Source organism: Mobula hypostoma, chromosome 3 (genome assembly GCF_963921235.1).
Source record: "Mobula hypostoma chromosome 3, sMobHyp1.1, whole genome shotgun sequence".
Lineage (NCBI taxonomy): Eukaryota > Metazoa > Chordata > Chondrichthyes > Myliobatiformes > Myliobatidae > Mobula > Mobula hypostoma.
In genome coordinates this window covers 129,299,050-129,320,142 of record NC_086099.1, presented here as the reverse complement: position 1 = coordinate 129,320,142, position 21,093 = coordinate 129,299,050, and the positions used below count along the sequence as shown (strand labels likewise).

Genomic DNA, 21,093 nt, shown 5'->3' with positions numbered 1-21,093 from the left:
AAAGTGTCTTGGCCCAAAACGTTGACAATTTATTAATTTGCATAGATGCTGCCTGAGCTGCTGAGTCCATCCAGCATTTTGTCTGTGTTGCTTTGGATTTCCCATGCCTACAGACTTCCTTGTGCATTTAATTCCTGCTGTTGCCTAAACTAACTACTTTGATCAGACAAATAAACGTGGACTCCAAGAAGACTAGGATCAAACCCACTTTATTTACGAAATATATCACGGGGAGCCCACGTCACAATCAGCCATCCTGGACTCCAAATAAACAGTGTAAAGTTCCTACTTTTATACAGTACAGAAATGAGATGTTTGTAATTTTCCCTGGTAAAATTCCCATTACAGAATTACCATTTCGCTTATGTCTTTAATTTCATTAATTGTACCAAGGCCTACATCATGACTGATATGAAAGAAACAACCTCATCATTGCTTTAAACCATTTCTAACATCCATCTCTGCTCTAAAGGTACCAACCTCTGACTCTCCTGTATTCGATTCTCCACCTCACCATTTACGTCTTTCACCATTTTCAGAAATCTCTTCCTCCACATGGCTCACACCCTCCCACTTACCCAAATAATTTATTTATTGGCTCAGAGATACGGCTTGGAACAGGTCCTTATGGCCAGACGAGCTGCCCAACTAGTTATCCCGAGCTTAACCACAGGACAATCAACAATGACCAATTGACCTACTAACCGGCATGTCTTTGGGCTGTGGGAGGAAACACACGCTCCTCACCGTAAGAACAGACAAACTTGCTTACACAGGATGCCAGAGTTGAACTCTGAACTCCAATGCCCTGAACTGTAAGAGTGTTGCTCTATTCCTTTTTTGTTCAAGCTCCCCAAATGCTTCTACCTTCTCCACCAATACCATTCACTTGACCAAGTCCTTTGCCATGTCTCCACCTCCCTGACTTCATTTCTCGGGCCTGGTTGCACAGAATCTTCACTCTGTTTCCTCCCATGAGCTCACTGTGTGATGTAGGAACTGTGGGACAGATCACTCACAGGCCAGAAGCCAGACAATGGGCCGCGTGGCCTGCCCCCGTGAATGTGATTCTGCAAGCTCTGATTCCTCCTCCAGTCACTGAGCTCACATTCTGACTGTCTCCTCTTGTCTCCTGAGCCAGGACTGGAGCTTCCCCTGTCATTGTGAATGGAGCCCTGGGACACTCGGTTTCCTTGTCTCCTTCGACCCCAGTCAGTCAGGGCATTGACGAGGTTGTGTGGAGAAGGTTATCACCCAGAATGAAGTTAGCACGATGCTCACAAGGATCGGTTCAATACTTTAATACGGCTTACAGTAACCGAATAACTCTTCATTCTGGAAACTTCAGCCTGGAAATCCATGATCTAAGGAAGGAGGACACTGCCGAATATGAGGTGACTACTGCAATAGGAAATTCAGGAAATGAACACCAAGAATGTTTCCAACTTAAGGTGTATGGTGAGTAAGATTTCTGTGGAGGGGCCTGGATTGAAGAGTGAGGACAGTTCCTACATGTTCCCACTGTCTGCCTGTCCAGAGCTGGGCTCACGGCCCCAGTGCAGTGGGGCTGAGACAGTGCAGGGCTGGGAGAACACACCGACTGCATCCCTGGAGATGAGGCCAGTGTCCGTGCAGGGCGACCCTGTGACCGGGAGCCTGGAGAAACAGCACATGGGGAGGAGTGTGGTACAAACACAGACAATTAGAACAGAATCAGAATCAGGTCTAATATCACTGGCATTTGTCATAAAACTTGTAGTTTTGTGGCAGCAGTACATGATTAAAAAAACTCTAATGAACAATAAAGAATATATATAAAATTAAATTAAATGAACAGTGAAAATGAGAGGAAACTAGTGAGGCAGAGTTCATTGTCCAGTCAGAAATCTGATGGTGGTGGAGAAGAAGCTTTTTCTGAAATGTCGAGTGTGTGTCTTCAGGCTCCTGTCCCTCCTCCCTGATGGAAGTAATGAGAAGAGGCCATGTCCTGGGTGGTGGGGTGCTTCATGGCAGATGCCACTTTTTGAATTTGTCCCCATTGCCGTGGAGGCTAGTGCCCATGATGCTTGAGGTTACAACTTTCTGTAGTCTCAGGACTGTCTGATTAGACATTTATAAGAAGGAGCAGGTGTACGAGTGTACCTGATAAATTGTCCTCCACCTCGCTCGATGTACTGTGCACGCCTCGCCGGTGCATTTCCCCAGAGGCACTTGCCCAGCGGCCTAATCTCCCCCAGCCCTGCACTGCCTCAGCCCCGCTGCACCTCAGCTCCATTTGCCACTTCTCAGCCCCGCCCAGCAAGCCCAGTCGCCTCGTGGAACGGGAGAAGGCCCTTTAGCTCCACAGAACAGGAAGAGCCCTTTAGCCCATGATCCACGCTGACCATCTACCCATCCACACTATTCCTACACAAATTCCATTTTTTTATTCCTCCCACGTTCTCATCAACTTGCCCCAGATCCCACTGCTTACAAACAGACCAGTGGCAAAGTATGTCATAGTCATCGTCATAGTCACACTTTATTGATCCCGGGGGAAATTGGTTTTCGTTACAGTTGCACCATAAATAATAAATAGTAATAGAATCATAAATAGTTAAATAGTAATATGTAAATTATGAAATAAGTCCAGGACCAGCCTATGGGCTGAGGGTGTCTGACCCTCCAAGGGAGGAGTTGTAAAGTTTGATGGCCACAGGCAGGAATGACTTCCTATGATGCTCTGTGTTGCATCTCGGTGGAATGAGTCTCTGGCTGAATGTACTCCTGTGCCCACCCAGTACATTATGTAGTGGATGGGAGACATTGACCAAGATGGCATGCAACTTAGACGGCATCCTCTTTTCAGACACCACCGTCAGAGAGTCCAGTTAAGTCCCCACAACATCACTGACTAATTAGCTCAACGACCCTACTGACTTTAATTTGTGAAGGAAACCGAAGCTCCCGGGGTAAACCAAAGCTGAAACACAGAGAACATACAAATTTCACACGGACACCAGCCAAGATCAAGATTGAACCTCGGTCTCTGTCACTGCAAAGCTGCCCCTGTACTTGGAGTGCTGCCCTTGAGTGAAGGTTGAATCTGTCATCCCAAATTACTGCCCGTCACTGCAACTGACTCCCCACTATGCCTCGTTTCCCCTCTCAGAATGTGTCACGTCAACAGATGGGAATTAACATCCTGACGACACCCTGGTCTGTGAGCTGATAAATGGGGGAGAAGTTGTGTGACCCAGGATCTCCAGTGTCAGGTTCACTCTCGAACACTGCACACAGTTCCAGTCTGGATCTGTGCCCGTCACAGTCCCATGTTTAATGCTCTTGGTCCAGATTCAGGACCACACACAGGAGCGACAAAAGACATGGAACTGAGAGAATTGCCAGCATACAGAGCCATAAACAAGTCATAACAGAGTGCGTGTGGATGAGAGTGGGCAATTTTTTGGGAAGAGGGCACAGCACATGTGGAAACTTCTTCTAGCAGGAACTGGCTGAACTGAAGATGAGTGAAGGGTTAAATGGGTGGGGGGATATGAGCTGGGGTTAGCTTTTTGTTCACTTGGGACCATTCAGGATTTGATGGGGAAGTTGGCGATTGAAGTGTCCTCAAAGATCTCCATTACTTATCTTGCACTTCTCTGCTACAACCTCAGGGCTTGTGTCAGGAGTACACATCACAGTTCAGAACACCACTGGGATCTGCAACCTCACCCTGACCTGTGCCGTGACCTCAGGTGACCCCACCTTCACGTGGTGGAGGAATGGAGAAGCTTTGGGAAATGACAGAACCCAGCACATCCGGGTACTCGGAAATACGCTAGACGTTCATCACATTGCAGAGGTCAAGTACGCTGTGTATAAATGTGAGGCCAGTAACCCCATCAGTAAGGCAACAGCGGAGATCAAGCTGCGGGATGTCTGCAAACTGGACACATCTGGTGAGTGTCAGAGTAAAGAACCCAGGTTATTCTGAGGGTGTTGTTTCCCTGCAGAGGGAGCTTCAGTCTGTATCTAGCCCATATCTTGGAAGCGTTAGATGGGACGGTGTAAAGGGAGCTTCACTCTGAATCTAACCTTGTACTGAGAGTGTGTGTTGGGACAGCAAAGAAGAACTTTACTCTTGGCAATATTTAACAGATCACTGGAGAGAGGGGTTTATTCTGTACCCAATATTTTCCCCATTTTTTTAAGCAAAGCTTGATTAAAGCATTTGTCCCATGCCTAGGATGGACCCAGCCTTTGTGGAGCCTTGAAAGTCTCCAGCAGACAATGCTGAACTCTTTTTAGATTTAGATTATGAAGACATGCAGTCCTCTTTTATTGTCATTTAGTAATGCATGCATTAAGAAATGATACAATATTTCCTCTGGTGTGATATCACAAAAGAGAGGACGGACCAAGACTGAAAAAACTAACAAAACCACATAATTATAACATATAGTGCAACAATACCATAACTTGATGAAGAAGTCCATAAGCACAGTAAAAAGTTCAAAGTCTCTCAAATGTCCCACATCTCAGGCAGACGGGAGAAGGAAGAAAAACTCTCCCTGCAATGCCAACCACAGTCCGACTCTGAGTCATCCGAAAACTTCAAGCCTCCGATCAGCTCTCTGACACCGAGTAATGAGCGCCATCTCTGTCCGAACGATTCGACCTCAATCTTGGTCACAACAGCAGGCAAAGCCGGGAATTTGAGGCCTTCCCTCCGGAAGATTCCCAACCGTGCAGTAACGACAGCAGCGAACGAGCGTTTCAGAAATTTCTCCAGATGTTCTTCTGTGCTTTCACGACTGTCTCCATCAAATCAGAAATGTCCACAGCCCCTATTTAACGGAAACGATATCATTTTTCACTGGAGGGCTGTGGACACGCGGCGCGCTGCTCTCTGTCCTCCCGCCTTTTCATTTAACATCCATGAATGGATATATCCTCGGATGATGGGCAGGCTGTGGGTTCAGATGGTGCTTTCGATGGTTTACTGTCTGCACTGGTGAATGACCACCTTGCTGATGAACAAAATGTTGAGGAGGTCTCACCCGCTTCTGACCTTGCCACCCATTATTCAGGAACTAAGTCCACGTAATCATCGAGTACTGAACTGAGACACACCTCTTGCACATGGAGCACATATTCATCCAGGCTACAAAAGGACAGGGACCCATGAGACCACAGGAGAATGTATAATTAAAATTCTGCATTCCACCAGCACTCTCCACCCCAGGTCCCGTTTAGCCATATCCAGGACACAGTACAAATGCCAGAGAAGGGGGAGACAATGGTGAACAGTCAGGGTGTACGGGGACAGGCTGTACAGGAAATGCGTCCCTATGGCGTGGAGAAACACGCAAGGCATCTTCAATCAGCCCCCCATAATTGTGCAAGACCGTCCTTGAGGACTCTCAGCCCAAGAAGGAAATCCTGGAAAATGGGAGTCAGTTCAGTTAGGAGCAGACAATGGTCATGAGACCCCTTATCGGAATCAGGTTTAATATCACTGGCACATGTTGTCTTGTCGTAGCAATGCAGTGAAGTACAGAACAAAACTATAAATCACAGTAAGGAACTTGTGTATGTGTATCATTTATATCTGGAATATAAAATCTATTAAAAAGTTAAATAAATATTGCAAAAAGAGAGTAAAACAGTGTGGCAGTGCTCATGAGCTGGTTCACCGTCCATTCAGAAAGCTGATGGCCGCGGGATGAAGGTGTTCCTAAAAAGTCTTCATTGATGGTAGTGATGAGATTAGAGCCAGTCCTGGGTAATGGGGTCCTTAATGATGAGTGTCTCCTTTGTTGAAGGCAAGATTCCCTGGAGGCCGCCCTTTCAAATCCACATTCCGTTCCCATTCCGACAGGTCGAACATTGTCCTCCTCTACTGTCACGATGCGACACTCTCTGGTTGAAGGAGCAACACCTAATATTCTGTCCGAGAATCGTGTGAAGATCGATTTCTCTAACTTCTTGCAATTTCACACCCTCCCCTTCTGTATTTTCATGATCAGAATCAGGATTAATATCAGCGGCATGTATCGTGAAATCTGTTAACTTTGCGGCAGCAGTGTAGTGCAATACATGATAAATATAGAAAGAAAAAATAAATATGTAAATCAATTACAGTAAGTATATATATGTATATTAAATAGTTAAATTAAAAATAGTGCAAACACAGAAATAATATAAAAACAAAAAAAGTGGGGTAGTGTTCATGGGTTCAGTGTCCATTTAGGAATGGGATGTCAGAGGGGAAGAAACTGTTCCTGAATCACTGAGTGTGCACCTTCAGGCTTCTGTACCTCGTTCCTGACAGTAACAGTGAGAAAAGGGCATGTCCTGGGTTAAGGGGTGTCCATTATGATGGACGCTGCCTTTCTGAGGCACCACTCCTTGAAGATGGCTAGTAAACTATTTGAAGCTGACTAACTTTACAACCTTTTGTAGCTTCTTTTGATCCTGTGCAGTAGCAACACCATCCTCCCCCCACCCCCATACCAGACAGTGATACAACCAGTCAGAATACTCTCCATTTGCAGAAGTTTTCGAGTGTCTTAGTTGATAACCCAAATCTCCTCAGACTCCTAATGGAATATAGCCACTGTCTTGCCTTCATTATCAGTACATCGATATGCTGGGACCAGTTTAGATCATCAGAGATCTTGACACCCAGGAACCTGAAATTGTTCATTCTCTCCACTTCTGATTCCTTTATGAGGATTAGTTCATGTTCCTTTGTCTTGCTCTTTCTGAAGTCCACAATCAACTCTTTGGTCTTACTGACATTGAGTGCAAGGTTGTTACTGCGACACCACTCAACTAGCTGGTATATCTCGCTCCTGTACGCCCCTTTGTCTCCATCTGAGACACTGCCAAATAATGGCCGTATCACCATCAAGTTTATAGATGGCATTTGATGTGTACCTAGTCACAAAGTCATAGGTACAGAGACAGTAGAGCAGTGGGCTAAGCACACATTCCTGAAGTGCACCAGCGTTGATCATTAGCTAGAAGGAGATATTATCACCAATCCACACAGATTGTGATCGTCCAGTTAAGAAGTCAAGATCCAATTGCAGAGGGAGGTACAGAGGCCCAGCTTCTGTGACTTATCAATCAGGATTGTGGGAATAGTGTTAAACACTGAACTATAATCAATGAACGTAGGTATTTGTATTGTTCCAGGTGAGCTAAGACCATGTGAAGAACTATTGTGATTGCATCTGCCATAGACGTACTGTGGCAACAGGCAAATTGTAGTGTGTCTCGGTCCTTATTAGGGAGGAGTTCATTCTGGCCATTACCAACCTTTCAAAGCATTTCATCACTGTAGAGAGTGCTAGTGGATGACAGATATTAAGGCAGCTCACACTACTCTTCTTGGGCACTGGTATAATTGTTGCCCTTTTGAAGCAAATGGGAACTTCCACTAGTAGCAGTGAGAGGTTGAAAATGTCCTTTAACCTCCCGTCTGTTGTTGGCACAAGTTTTCAGAGCCTTACCAGTTACTCCATCGGGGCCTGCCACCCTTGCAAGGATTCACCTTCTGTAAAGACAGCTGAATATCAGCCTCCGAGTCAGAGATTACAGCATCACTATAGGCCAGTTAGTTTAACATCTGTTGTTGGGAAAGTGCTTGAAGTTATCATTAAAGAAGAAATTGCGAGGCATCTGGAAAGAAATTGATCCAACAGGCAGAGACAGCATGGATTCAACAAGGGCAGGTCCTGTTTGACAAACTTACTGGAGTTCTTTGAGGATATAATGAGCACAGTGGATAGAGGGGATCTGATGGACATTGTTCACTTGGATTTCCTGAAGACATTCGATAAGGTGCCACTTAAAAGACTGATCTGTAAGATAAGGATGCACAGAGTTGAGAGTGATGCATCAGCATGGATAAAGAATGGGATACATGTGTGTTTCTCTGGTTGGCAATCAGTGGTGAGCAGTGAGACGCAGGGGTCGGTGCTGGGTCAGCAACTGTTCACAATATACATTAACGATCTGGAAGAGAGGACCGAGTGTATTGTATCTACGTTTGCTGATGACACTAAATTGAGTGGAAAAGTGAATTGTGCAGAGGATATGGAGCATCTACAGAAAGATATAGATAGGTTAAGTGAGAGGGCAGCAGACTGACAGATGGAGTACAATGTTAGTAAATACAAGGTCATCCACTTTGGAAGGAAAAATGGAAGAGCAGATTGTTATTTAAATAGTAAAAAAATTGCATCATGCTGGTGTGCAGGAGGACTTGGGAGTGCTTGTGCATGAATCACAAAAGGCTGGTTTGTAGGTGCTGCAGGTTATCAAGAAGGAAAATGGAATGCTGGGCTCCATTGCTCGAGGGATTGAAATTAAGAGCAGGGAGGTTATGCTGCAACTGTACAGGGTACTGGTGAGGCTGCATCTGCAGTACTGTGTGCATTTCTGGTCTCCTTACTTGAGGAAGGATATACTGGCTTTGAAGGTGGTGCAGAGGAGGTTCACCAGGTTGATTCCAGAGATGGGGTGTTAGACTATGAGGAGAGGTTGAGTTACCTGGGACTGTACTCGCTGGAATTCAGAAGGATGAGAGGAGATCTTATAGAAACAGATAAAATTATGAAAAGGATAGATAAGATAGGGGCAGGAGAGTTGTTTGTACTGGTTGGAGAGACTAGAGCTAGGGGACATAGCCTCAATATTCAGGGGAGTAGATTTCAGATGGAGATGAGGAGGAACAGCTTTTCCAAAGCGTGGTAAATCTGTGGAATTCTCTGCCAGTGGAGGCTACCTCAGTAAATATATTTAAGACAAGGTTGGATAGATTTTTGCATTGTAGGGGAATTAAGGGTTATGGGGAAAAGGCAGGTAGGTTGAGGTAAGTCCATGGTCATATCAGCCATGATCTTATTGAATGGCGGAGCAGGCTTGACGGGCCAGATGGCCGACTCCTGCTCCAGTTTCTTATGTTCATGCTATTGGGTTTCGCTTTGTAGCAAGTAATGTCCTGCAAACCCTGCCAGAGTTGACGTGAATCTGACATCGCCTCCAACCTCGCTTGAAGTTGTCTCTTCGTCCTTGAAATAGCCCTCCGCAAGACATATCTGGTTTTCTTGTACAGACCTGGGTCACCAGACTTAAATGCCACAGACATAGCTCTCAGTAGACAGCAAATCTCCTGATTCATCCACTGCCACAGGTTTGGGATTGTACAATATGTTCTCGTAGGCACACACTCATTCACATATGTCTTAATGAAGTCAGTGACAGCTGTGGCATATTCATTCAGACTCGAAGATGAATCCCTGAATATAGTCCAGTCCAGTGTTTATGACTTCTGTTACATTCTTGTACGGGGTCTTTCTTTTTTGTAGAGGTAAAATGGCGACTTTGTTATGTTAATCTGGGGAATGTGGCTTTGTTGTGTTAAACGCTGAAGAAGTTTGCGTTAGCAGTTTGTTTTTCTTTAAAGTGAGATAGCCGCCTTCTATTAGCCAATGGGTGGTTATGTATTGTTTGTTTTCAGATACCATGCTGTATGATATGACTGTGGACTGAGCTTTGGGGGGGATTCGGAGGAGAGACGGGGAGTCGGAGGGGAGACGAGGAGGACGGCGGACGGGGTTTTGACGGGGAGTCAGAGGAGAGACGGGGAGGACGGTGGACGGGATTTTTGAATGGGGAGTCGGAGGAGAGACGGGGAGGATGGTGGACGGGGTTTTTGGGAGGGAGTCGGAGGAGAGACCGGGAGTCGGAGGAGAGATGGGGAGTCGGAGGAGAGACGAGGAGGACGGCGGACGGCGTTTTGGCTGGGAGTCAGAGAAGAGACGGGGAGGACGGTGGACGGGGTTTTTGGGGGAGAGTCGGAGGAGAGACGGGGAGGACGGCGGACGAGGTTTTGACGGGGAGTCGGAGGAGAGACGGGGAGGACGGTGGATGGGGTTTTTGGGGGGAATCAGAGGAGCGAAGAGGAGGACGGTGAACAGGGTTATGGCGGGGAGTCGGAGTAGAGACGGGGAGGACAGTGGACGGGGTTTTTGCGGGGGAGTCGGAGAGGCGGGGAGGACGGTGGACGGGGTTTTTGGGGGGGAGTCGGAGGAGAGACGAGGAGGATGGCGGACGGGGTTTTGACGGGGAGTCGGAGGAGAGACGAGGAGGATGGCGGACGGGGTTTTGACAGGGAGTCGGAGGAGAGACGGGGAGGACGGTGGATGGGGTTTTTGGGGGGGAGTCGGAGGAGAGACGAGGAGGACGGCGGACGGGGTTTTGACGGAGAGTCGGAGGAGAGACGGGGAGGACGGTGGACGGGGTTTTTGGGGGAGAGTCGGAGGAGAGACGGGGAGGACGGTGGACGGGGTTTTTCGCGGGGAGTCGGAGGAGAGACGAGGAGGACGGCGGACGGGGTTTTGACGGGGAGTCAGAGGAGAGACGAGGAGGACGGTGGACAGGGTTTTTGCGGGGGAGTCAGAGGAGAGACGGGGATGATGGTGGAGGGGGTTTTTGGCGGGGAGTCGGAGGAGATAGGGGGAGTCAGAGGAGAGACGAGGAGGACAGCGGACGGGGTTTTTGGCGGGGAGTCGGAGGAGAGACGAGGAGGACGGTGGACGGGGTTTTTGCGGGGGAGTCGGAGAGGCGGGGAGGACGGTGCACGGGGTTTTTGGGGGGGAGTTGGAGGAGAGACGGGGAGGACGGTGGACGGGGTTTTTGGCGGGGAGTCGGAGTGGAGACAGGAAGTCGAGGAGAGACGAGGAGGACGGCGGACGGGGTTTTGATGGGGAGTCAGAGGAGAGACCGGGAGGACGGTGGACGGGGATTTTGGCGGGGAGTCGGAGGAGAGACGGGGAGTCGGAGGAGAGACGAGGAGGACGGTGGATGGGGTTTTTGGGGGGGAGTCGAAGGAGAGACGGGGAGGATGGTGGAGAGACGGGGAATCGGAGGAAAGATGGGGAGTCGGAGGAGAGACGAGGAGGACGGTGGATGGGGTTTTTGGGGGGGAGTCGAAGGAGAGACGGGGAGGACGGTGGACGGGGTTTTTGGCGGGGAGTCGGAGGAGAGGCGGGGAGTCGGAGGAGAGATGGGGAGTCGGAGGAGAGACAGGGAGGACGGTGGACATGCGGGGTTTTTGTCAGGGAATCGGAGGAGAGACGGGGAGGACGGCGGATGTGCGGAGAGGCTCCGGTCGATCACTCCAGGTAGTCCCGAGCCAGGAGTCGACAGGATCCGGGTGGTCGTCCAGGTTCGATTGAGCTCCAATGATAGCGCGCGAAGAACTTGGACTTTGATAAGTGTTGGCGCCTTTTTGTTTCATTACTTTCCTCTCTGTATCAAATTCCTATTAATGTCATAGAATTAGTAATATCTATAAAGTGTGTTTGTTAAAATTTACTGGGTGTGCTGGCTGATGATTGATGTTTGGGCTTGATTCGGGCTGCGACTGACCCTGAGGGGAGTGTTGAAGCAGGTGCTGGGCGGGATTTCCCTTAGACATACACGAGTCAATATAACGGAGCGTTACAAGTGGGGGCTCGTCCGGGATTTGGACTTTTCGGGAAAGTTGTACTACTTGTTGCGTTAAGTGGTGTGAAGATGGATCGAGATAAGATTGTAAGTTGGTGTGAGTTGGAAGAGGTACCGGTGAATTATACGTGAGTGTTAAGTGGGGTCGATTATCGCATTCCGGCAGATGTACTGGTGCGAGGGTTGAGTCTGATTAAAGGTATCGGGCAGGTAGAACTTGTAGCTAGAAAGGGTGGGAAAGAACTGGAGGCCAGCTGGATGTTGGTGCGGAGGAGTGCCGACGTCATGACTTTGGAACTACCAGCGACAGTCCACGCCCCGGGAGAGGCAGGGCCGTGGGGTCTCCACACCCTCCCCGAGGACGCAAGTGAGGGGGTGCCGGAGGAGAAGGAGCTAGATGAGGCCCCTGGCCGGGTGCCAGTAACAAGGGGTGTGGAGTGGGAAGGTTTGGCCAGGCCCCGCCCCCATGGGCGTGATGAGACTGCTGAGTTAACGGCTGCCATTACCTCCCTGGCGAGAAGGGTTGAGGGGCCCCGCCCGAAGCTGAAAATTTTCTCGGGAGCCAGGCCCACCCCCAGAAGGGGAGGAGGAATATGAGACCTGGGTTGAGGATCCATCCCAGTTGTTAGAGGTGTGGCCAGTTTCGGATGAGGAAAAGAGACAGCGATTGGTGGAAAGCTTAAGGGGCGGGGCGGCCCGTGTGGTCTGTGATCGGAGAGCGGCACGCCCCTTGGCTTCCCTAGCAGAGTGTTTGGACGCTGTGGAGGAGGTGTTTGGACTGTCAGGAGATCCCTGGAAACATTTAGCGGAATTTCAACGGATGGGGCAGAGAAGAGGGGAAAAGCTCTCAGACTATGTTTTCCGGCTGGAAGGAAAGCTTACGGGGTTGCTGCGACGAGGGGTGGTCACCACAATGACCAATGAACCTGTCACTGGTACACCTTTGAATTCTATATTTTATATATATAAAATACAACGACTATATACACAGCTACAGCAGAGTGAATTTTAACTTGCCCAATTCAGGTCTAAATAGGTAGTCGCTGGGGAGGATTTCTTACTCTTGCAAAATAACGTCTTTCCTGACAAGGGGATCACTCTGCCAGACAACGCAGGGCATTCCCTGGGACGGAGAGGCACTGCTCTTGGCATCTTCTGGATGTGTTGGCATCCTGAACAGTGCATGGCAAGTTGCTTGATCTGCTGATCTATCGCAGGCCACCAGACAGAGCTTCGAGCCAACACTTTTACTTTGACCCCATCTAGATGACCAGCATGTCGGTGCTCCAATACTTTAGCTGTCTGCTTGGATGGTACAAAAACTCTCAAGCCCCACATAAGGAAAACTCCATCAGGGGTAGGTTCATCCCGGCACTGGTAAAAATGGGGGAACTGGAATTTCTGCAGGACACTCCGGCCACTTTGGGTGGCCATGTAGATCAGAGACAGTGTGGAGTCCCTTCTGGTTTACCTTTCGATCATCTCTGCCGTAATCGGGAGACCTTTGATTTGCATGCAGGAGAATATGTCAAAAGGAGTGTCGTCATTTGCAAATTTTGCAGGTAGTTCCTTTCTAAAGGTCAAGGGACAATCCATCAGCATTTCCATGATTAGTGGTCCTCTTGAATTTGATCTTGTCATCGTGTTTCCTGGGCTCCAATGAACAGCTCCATCTCGGCATTTGTGCAGCTGTTGTTAGTGGAACACCCGTCTGTGGATTGAAAATGGACACCAGTGGTTGATGAACAGTAATGAGGGTAAACTCTATCCCATACAAGTACTGGTTGAAATGTTTTACATCCCAAATCAGATTCAAGCCCTTTCTGTCAATCTGTGCCTAGTTTTGTATCTGTAGCGGTCAGGGAGCGTGATGCAAAGCCTATGGGAATTTCACTTTCATCACTCACAGTATGTGACATAGTTGAACCTATATCATAATGTGAGACATCACGGGCAAGTTTCACTGGAGGATGTGGATAACCCTTTCACTGAGTCTTGTCACCAACATTGCTTGTTATCTAACTCTGGCCAACAGCCACGTGACTCAGTATCACATGGGTAATGGTCAGAAGGCCACCTTCAATAAGCAACACACATCTCAGGTTGGTATGATTCGGGTTTAACTAAATAGGAAAGTTGGAATGCTGAGGGAATGCAGATTTGAGGTGAATGCTGTATCAACACTGTCCCGTGCCAAGATGTTGTTCATCAGGAAATAACAGACGTTACACTGGCATAAACTTTCAGTGCAAGTACATTTATAGATATTTCAACTTCAACAAACACTTCAGAGAGGAAGAAAAGAGAAAAGGGCCCATTGCAGTTCAACCAGCCTAAAAGTGCACATAAACGTTGGAGCTCGTTTCTAAAGTAGTTGGGTGTATCACTTTACTCATGGTGCTGAACCCATGTCACCAGCCACAGTTCTACCTTCCCTCAGAAAATTTTATGAACTAACTGGCTAACTCCTCCTCTGTGCCATTCATCTGCACATTCTTGCAATAGGGTCTCCCCTTCAGGCAGGATTCTGTGAGTGTTTTCCCCTGTGTTCCTTTCCGCACTTTCTTCTTCCCACATCTGCCAACCAAAACCAGCTCACTGTTCCTCAGAAGTCTGATCCCACCCAGCTCTCTCAAATGTTTCATGGCATCCCACTGAACAGATTGTTACAACACGTTACCAAGACAACTCAATTGGCTGACATTACATTCCTAAGTTCATCAAATGGCTCCTTATCTCTGCAGAAGCCAAAAACACTAATGTATGCAGATAACTAACCAAACACTCTGTGTTTGCAGAAAAACTGCTCACAAAAAGTACCTCACAGCATAAAAGAAGATATACAATAAAACATGTTCTTAACCTGGACATTACATGTAAGTACAGGTTTTCCCCGCCACCCGAAGGTAGAGCATTCCTATGAAACAGTTCGTAAGCTGGAATGTCGTAAGGTGAACAAGCAATTACAATTTATTTATATGGGAAAATTTTGTGATCGTTCGCAGACCCAAAAATAACCTACCAAATCATGCCAAATAACACACAAAACCTAAAATAACAGTAACATATAGTAAAAGCAGGAATGATGTGATAAATACACAGCCTATATAAAGTAGAAATACTTCTCTATAATCATTGCCGCACTGTTCTCCGTAGCGAAAATCTCACGCAAGCGCTCTTGGCAAAAACACGGCGCAAGCACGCTCAGCAGAAACATTCTCTCCAGTAACCTTTAAGCTATGAAGCTGCCAAATCATACCAAATAATGCATAAAAATACACAGCCAATAGAAAGTAGAAATAATGTATGGACGGTGTAGTGTCACTTACTGGAATTGGGAAGACATCACAGAGCACGCTGGTGATGGCGTGTTAAGCTGAGTCATCGGAGGTTGGGGTGGTGCAGTGGTCCCCACCCTCCAAGCCACCGACCGATACTGATCCGTGAAGCATGCAGGAGTACAGCGGTGGCCGGGACACACCCAGCACATCTTTAAGAAAAAAGCCGAAATAAACAAGCTAATTAATTAGGTGCCCCCCGGCATGTAAGTGTCGGCCCAGATCAGAGGCAAAGCAATCGGCAATCGCCTCTGATCTGGGTCGATGTTTATGTGCCAGGGAGCACCTAATTAACTAGCTTGTTTATTTTGGCTTTTTTCTTAAAGATGTGCTGGGTGCGTCCTGGCTACCGCTGCACTCTCCGCAGCAATGTATTGATCCGCAGCCCGGGGGTTGGGGTGGTGGGACACTGGGGTGTCCTGTCATTGTCGATCAGGGCAGGCAGGTCATCTTCTCCTATGTCTGCCTGCCTCGGTTGAAGGTCGAGGTTCATCGTCTGCTGTGGCTGATGTGGAAGGCTTGCTTGACTGCTTAGCCTCACGCATTTTTCTATCATACAGTTCTTTGTAAGCACTCAAACCGTTTTGCAAATAGGCCCAAAACCGACGTACCCTTTCAAAATTAAATTCGTACTTTATCATTGCAGCGAAATCTCATGCAGTTGCTTCACGTTCAGTTCCTGGTCGACTTCACTTTCACTATTGCATTTGGTTTCGATTGTTATCCTTTCCTCTTCTAATTGCATCAGCTCTTCTTCTATCAGTTCTTGGTCATGGGATGCCAAAACCTCTTCAACATCATCTTCGTCAGCTTCCACAAGCCAAACTTACTTTGTCCTTGCTTCGTTCACCATGATCGAAACACTTAATTATGTCTAGTTTATGCTAACATAAGTGTAACACCCTTATGAGCTCTTTTAGGCTTTTCCGATACCTTGGAACTCACCTTACAAATGGATGCTCACAGGCACGTGTTTAAGCAGTGCTGGCTAGAATGCAGTTCCAGGGGAGGAGCGGCTGCCTTTTCGCGCGCTGCCTTTTCTCATAACAGTGAAAATGCCTTCTATTAGCGAAAACGAGTAACTAATGTAGGTCTTTCGTAACAGTGAGGTTTCGTAAAGCGAACGTTCAAAAAGCGGGGGACACCTGGACAATGCCTGATGTCACCAGTTCCTTTGCCTTTTGGAAATCCACCTCACATTGCTTTCTCCATTGCCACTTCTTCATAATCTGTAGTAATGAATTCAAGGGGTGGAGCACAGCAGCCAGGATTGCAGAAACCTGTTATAGTAATTGACAAATCATAGAAAGGACTGCAACTGAGATACGTCCTTTGGCCTTGGAACATCCACCACTGCATGAATTTCCTCAGTGCACTTGTGTGTCAATGGTGTGACCACAGTAAGTGATGCTCAGTTTAAAGAATTCACACTTGTTGCGTCACTCACTGAGTCTATAATCTTCTATTCTTTTTAAGACTGTCTTTTGGTTTTAGAGATATTGCTTGTCATCCTGACTGGTAACAATTAAGCCATCCAGGTAACACTGAGTGCCTGGACAGCCTTGCAACAACTAGTCCTTAGCTTTCTGCCAGAGTGCAGCGGCAGATGTTACTCCAAAAATTCCCCTATTTTAGTGATAAAGCCCTTAGTGAGGGTTCATGTTGAGAAACACTTTGAATTCTTCTTTCATCTCCATCTGCAGGTAAGCCTCAGATAAGTCCACTTTGCTGAAGTGTTTTCCTCCAGAAAGGTTTGCAAAGATATCCTCTATCCTGGTCAGAGGGTATTGATCTACTTTCAGTACTGGGTTGGTGAAGACATTAAAATCTCCACAGATGCTGACAGACCTATTCAGGGCTGCTGGACCACTCCCATTACCCATGGGCTCCAGGCAACTTGGAAAGAATTCCTTCAGCTTCCATGCAGTGTAGCCTACCAGCTACTTTGTCACAGATGGTATAAGAAACTGGACAGGCTTTGTAAAACTTGTGTGGTATTGTCATTTAATGCTCTTTTACCCTTGATATGTTTGAGTTTTCCAATGCCACCATTGAACACCACCCTGGCATCATCCAATATCTTTCTGAATTCACTTTCAGTTCTCAGTTAATACAAAGAAACACCATCGAATCAATGAAATCTGCACAAGATGAATAATCAATGAACAAAAGACAACAAACTGTGCCATACAAATATAATAATAAATACGTAAGCTATAAATATCAAGAACATGACATGACGAGTCCTTGTATGTGAGCCCATAAGCTGTGGGAATGGTTCAGTGTGGGGTGAGTCAAGATGAGTGAAGTTATCCTTTCTGGTTCAAAACCACCCATCCCCCAGTTCAAGACCAGAGGGAATAACTGGTGGTTGAGGGGTAATAAATTCCTGATTTATGGGTATGGGTCTTGAGGCTCCTGTACCTGTAAACTAACCCCATCTACCTACACAATTTTTGTATCCTTCTGTTTTCCTCATATTCACGTGCCTATCTGAATAACTTTTAAAAGTCCCTGATGTATCTGCCTCTATCACCACTCAAGGCAGCTTATTTTAGGCATTCAGTATTCTATATGTTACATTTTTAACAGAGAGGAAAAAAACTTTCCTCTCACATCTCATTTAAAATTAACCCCTCTCATTTTAAATTATGTCCACTACTGTAACCTCCTGGTAAAATTTCACTCCTACTGTTGTAGGGTATTTCATCCAATGGTTTTCTGTAGAAGCAGTGTGTGCTGCTGGTAGTGTTTGGGTTACTGTTAAAGATAGGGGATGCTAAGGTATATTGTGTCTTCCAGTCAGGTTGGTGAAACTGGGGGAAGGTTCAAGAGAATGCTGGGGGGAAGGTTTTGTGAGGGACTCTGAGGCGGATCAAGATTTTTTTTCTGTGAAAGATGGAGAGAGAAGCTCCAGAGAACTGTCCATAGGATTTGATCCGATGGGAATGTACAATATGATGGAGCCCAAGAGGGGGAATTCTAGTTGTGGTCAGTTCATCGGAAGATTTGCGCTCCAACCTGTGTACATTAGACAGTCTAATTATGATGGGCCCTTCTGTCTTTATTAAATTTTTTTCACTGACTGTTTGGTTAAGCCTTACTTTCTTTATTATTGTATGCAGTGTACAGTGTGTTATTTCTTGCTGCCTGATGATGGCATGGGAGCAGTAATTACACAGTATTCACAGAAATCGGGGTTCGGGTGTGAGAGATCCCAACTCCTCAGGTCTGACAGGACTAAAGTCATATCAACCCCAGGCATGCGGAGTTTTCTCACCGCTGAGTCTGGTGGCTGTTAGCGAGGGGTTAACGAGCCGCGTCTCTAGGGACGCCTACTGAAAAGGGGTTTCATTGTGGGGCTATCGCACTAGATTGAATTTGTTGAATACTGTGTAATTGCTCTAAGAATTGATTAACACACACAAAATGCTGAGCTCCTCCAGCATTTTGTGTGTGTTGCTCGGACTTCCAGCATCAGCAGATTTTCTCTTGTTTGTGCTAAGAATTGATTAAGTGGGTCTGTGTTTAAGCCTGTGTTATCCAGGAAAGTGATGAAGATATGTGGTTATGGACGAGGCAGGGATTAAGCATTGGTGTGAATCAGAGATTGCCCATAACTCAGGCTTGTGTTCTGAGCGGGGTGGATATCTGCAGCCTAGTTGAATTGTTGATTAGGGTTTTAAGTATCGTTAAAGTATTAGGGAAATCTACGATCATGTAAGATCACAGTTAAAGTTCTAGGGAAAGCTACGATCATGCATGATCACAGTTAAAGCATTCAGGAAAGCAGTTTGACCAGAAGGTGGGCAAAGATGTTGTTTTAGTTCAGACTAGCGATGACGTGACTGGATTGAGTCTGCCCGGTACTATTGGGTTCCCAGGAGATGCGAGGCTGTGGACCATCCGTACTTCCAGTGAAGAGGGGAGTGTAGGCGAAGATTCTGACTTGAAAGCCGAGTCTTCATTAGCAGAAGGTGGACACTTTAAAGACAAGTTGCTCTCGTTTCTGCAGAGTGATGGGAAGGTTTCTGATGTGAAAGGTCTATGAGTCTTCCAGCGACGGGTGAAAGTTCTGTGTTGGTATCGGCAATTACATCCCTGGTGGATAAATAGCAAAGTGCTCCTCTGGAGAGTCAACGTTATCGTAAGCTGAGAATATTCTCGGGAGTGAAGCCAACCCCGATGGGAGGAGAAATACGAGACTTGGGCGGATCAGATATCTCAGCTGCTGGATGAGTGTCAGTGCCCTGATAATGTGAAAAGACAGCTCCGACTGCTGAAGTGGTGATGTCCTCAAATGTCCTTTGCTACTTCTGTGGGCTACTTGCAAGCACTAGAGAGAGTTGTTGACACGACGGGAAGCCCAGTGGAGATTATGACGGGGTTTAGGGGCATGTTCCAGGAGAGAGGGGAGATATTTCCTGCCTACATTTTTCAGCTACAGAGAAAGGTGCTTTGCTTGTAGTGTAAATTCCACTGACTGATGTGAATCAGTTAAGGATGGGTGAGTGGTGAAGGGAGCACAGTCACGTGATATGATTTATTGAAACCTCCGACTGTCTTTTAAGATGAGCCCCCCCCACTTCACTCCCGCAGGTGGAATCGGAAAATTTCGGAGAGACCCAGTGAGGGAATGGCCTGGCGTCTCAGTTCCTATCAAGGAAACGGTAAAGTGAAAAACCCTATTCCTGAAGGCTTAGTGGGGCCAAGTTCCAGTGTATCCCTACAGATCGGGAGTATTTATGCTGGAGCCATACTTGACACAGGTTCTCAGGTTACTCTGCTGTACAGATCCTCTACAAACAGGATTTGACTCACTCACTATTGATGCCACTCAGTGCGCTAGAGATCTGGGGCCTTAGTCCTGATGACTACCCATATGATGGTTACTGGTCGTTGAAGCTGGAGTTTTCAGAGGCCGGTGTGGCAGTAGCTGAGGTCCTTGTTGGTTAGTGTTGGTTTCTCTGGACCTGGTCGGGAAGGGTGAAGCTTCAATTCTTTAGGGAATAAATACTCCCATCATGAGCAGCCTTGTGGGAGCCTGCAAGGAGAAAATTGGAGAGAGTTTTCTGAAACCTTGTCCATTCACCTTGTTCAGAGCTGTTTTTGAGAAAGTGCCAGCCCACCCTAGACCGGATAATGAGCACAGACAAGGAACTGTGTGGTACACTCAGTCCAAACCCATTGTGTTCCGGGAATTTCTGTGTGTGTGTGTGTGTGTGTGTCTGCCTGTCTGTGTGTTTTCATTTGAGGGGTAATGGAGGGGAGGGGAAGGGTGTGAGAAGTGATGTGAGGGGTAATAGAGGGGAGTGATGAGGGCTAATGGAGGGGAGGGGAGTGATGTGAGGGGTAATGGAGGGGAGTGATGTGCGGGTGGTCAGAGTCAGCATTGCGGTGAATGGGAGTTTCCTTCGGCCAGGGGTGAGATGGAATCGATCCATCGATCTCCCATCATTGGAAATGTGAGGATGGAGTTATTCACAGAAGCTTTTCTCCTCTCCAGGTGTAGGTGACAATTTTCCAAAGAGCATCTCTGCACTCATCGCAAGCATCAACATTGTCGGTGTCATTGTGGGTTTTATTTGCTCGTTATATTTCACCCTCAGGGGGAGTGCAACAGGAGAGAGCGGGTCTGCAGGCAAGTACCCAACAGTCCGACCCTTAAGACTGGAGATCCCAGCCAAGTCTGGGCAGGGGGAGCAGGGGAGGGGTGTAGGCAGGTGTCTCACATCCTGACCCTCACGTATTGGGACAAAAGGTGGGAGAAGGGATGTAGTTTGTGTCAGGAAATTGGGATGGGAGGAATTGGGGTGCAGGTGGTAGAGGGAGGAAGTGGACGGTTGGAGGCAGGAATGAGGAGGTTAGAGGAAGCAGGAAATCCATGCATTGAGGGTGGGAGGGAAAGGAGAGATGAGAGAGGGTTTCAGGAGAGACGGGGGCTTGGCAGTGGAGGTGGTGCGGAGGGGTGACAGTAATTGGGGTGTGAAGGAAACTTTCTGGTGGAGGCAGGTTCTCATCGCCTCTTCCTCTGCTCCACAGACCCACTTCCCAACAGCTCTATTTGCACAGAATTTCAGGCAACAAAGAGTTCAGCAGCAACCGGCAGCTTCTAGAAGGAAATGAGATAGTAAGAGGAGATGTATTACCCCAGTGAAGGGAGTGGAACTGCAGGCTGAACTCTTCAATCCCCTGGGACTGCTCTCACCGTGTGAAGGACAGCCACATTACCTCAGGACAGGGGTACTGG

General features: G+C 47.3%; 1 pseudogene; it reads left to right on the top strand.

Annotated features, from left to right (window-relative positions):
• LOC134343543 (SLAM family member 5-like) overlaps positions 1-20,562 on the top strand; it is a 52,858-nt pseudogene extending 32,296 nt beyond the window's left edge.
• The last annotated feature ends 531 nt before the right edge of the window (positions 20,563-21,093 follow it).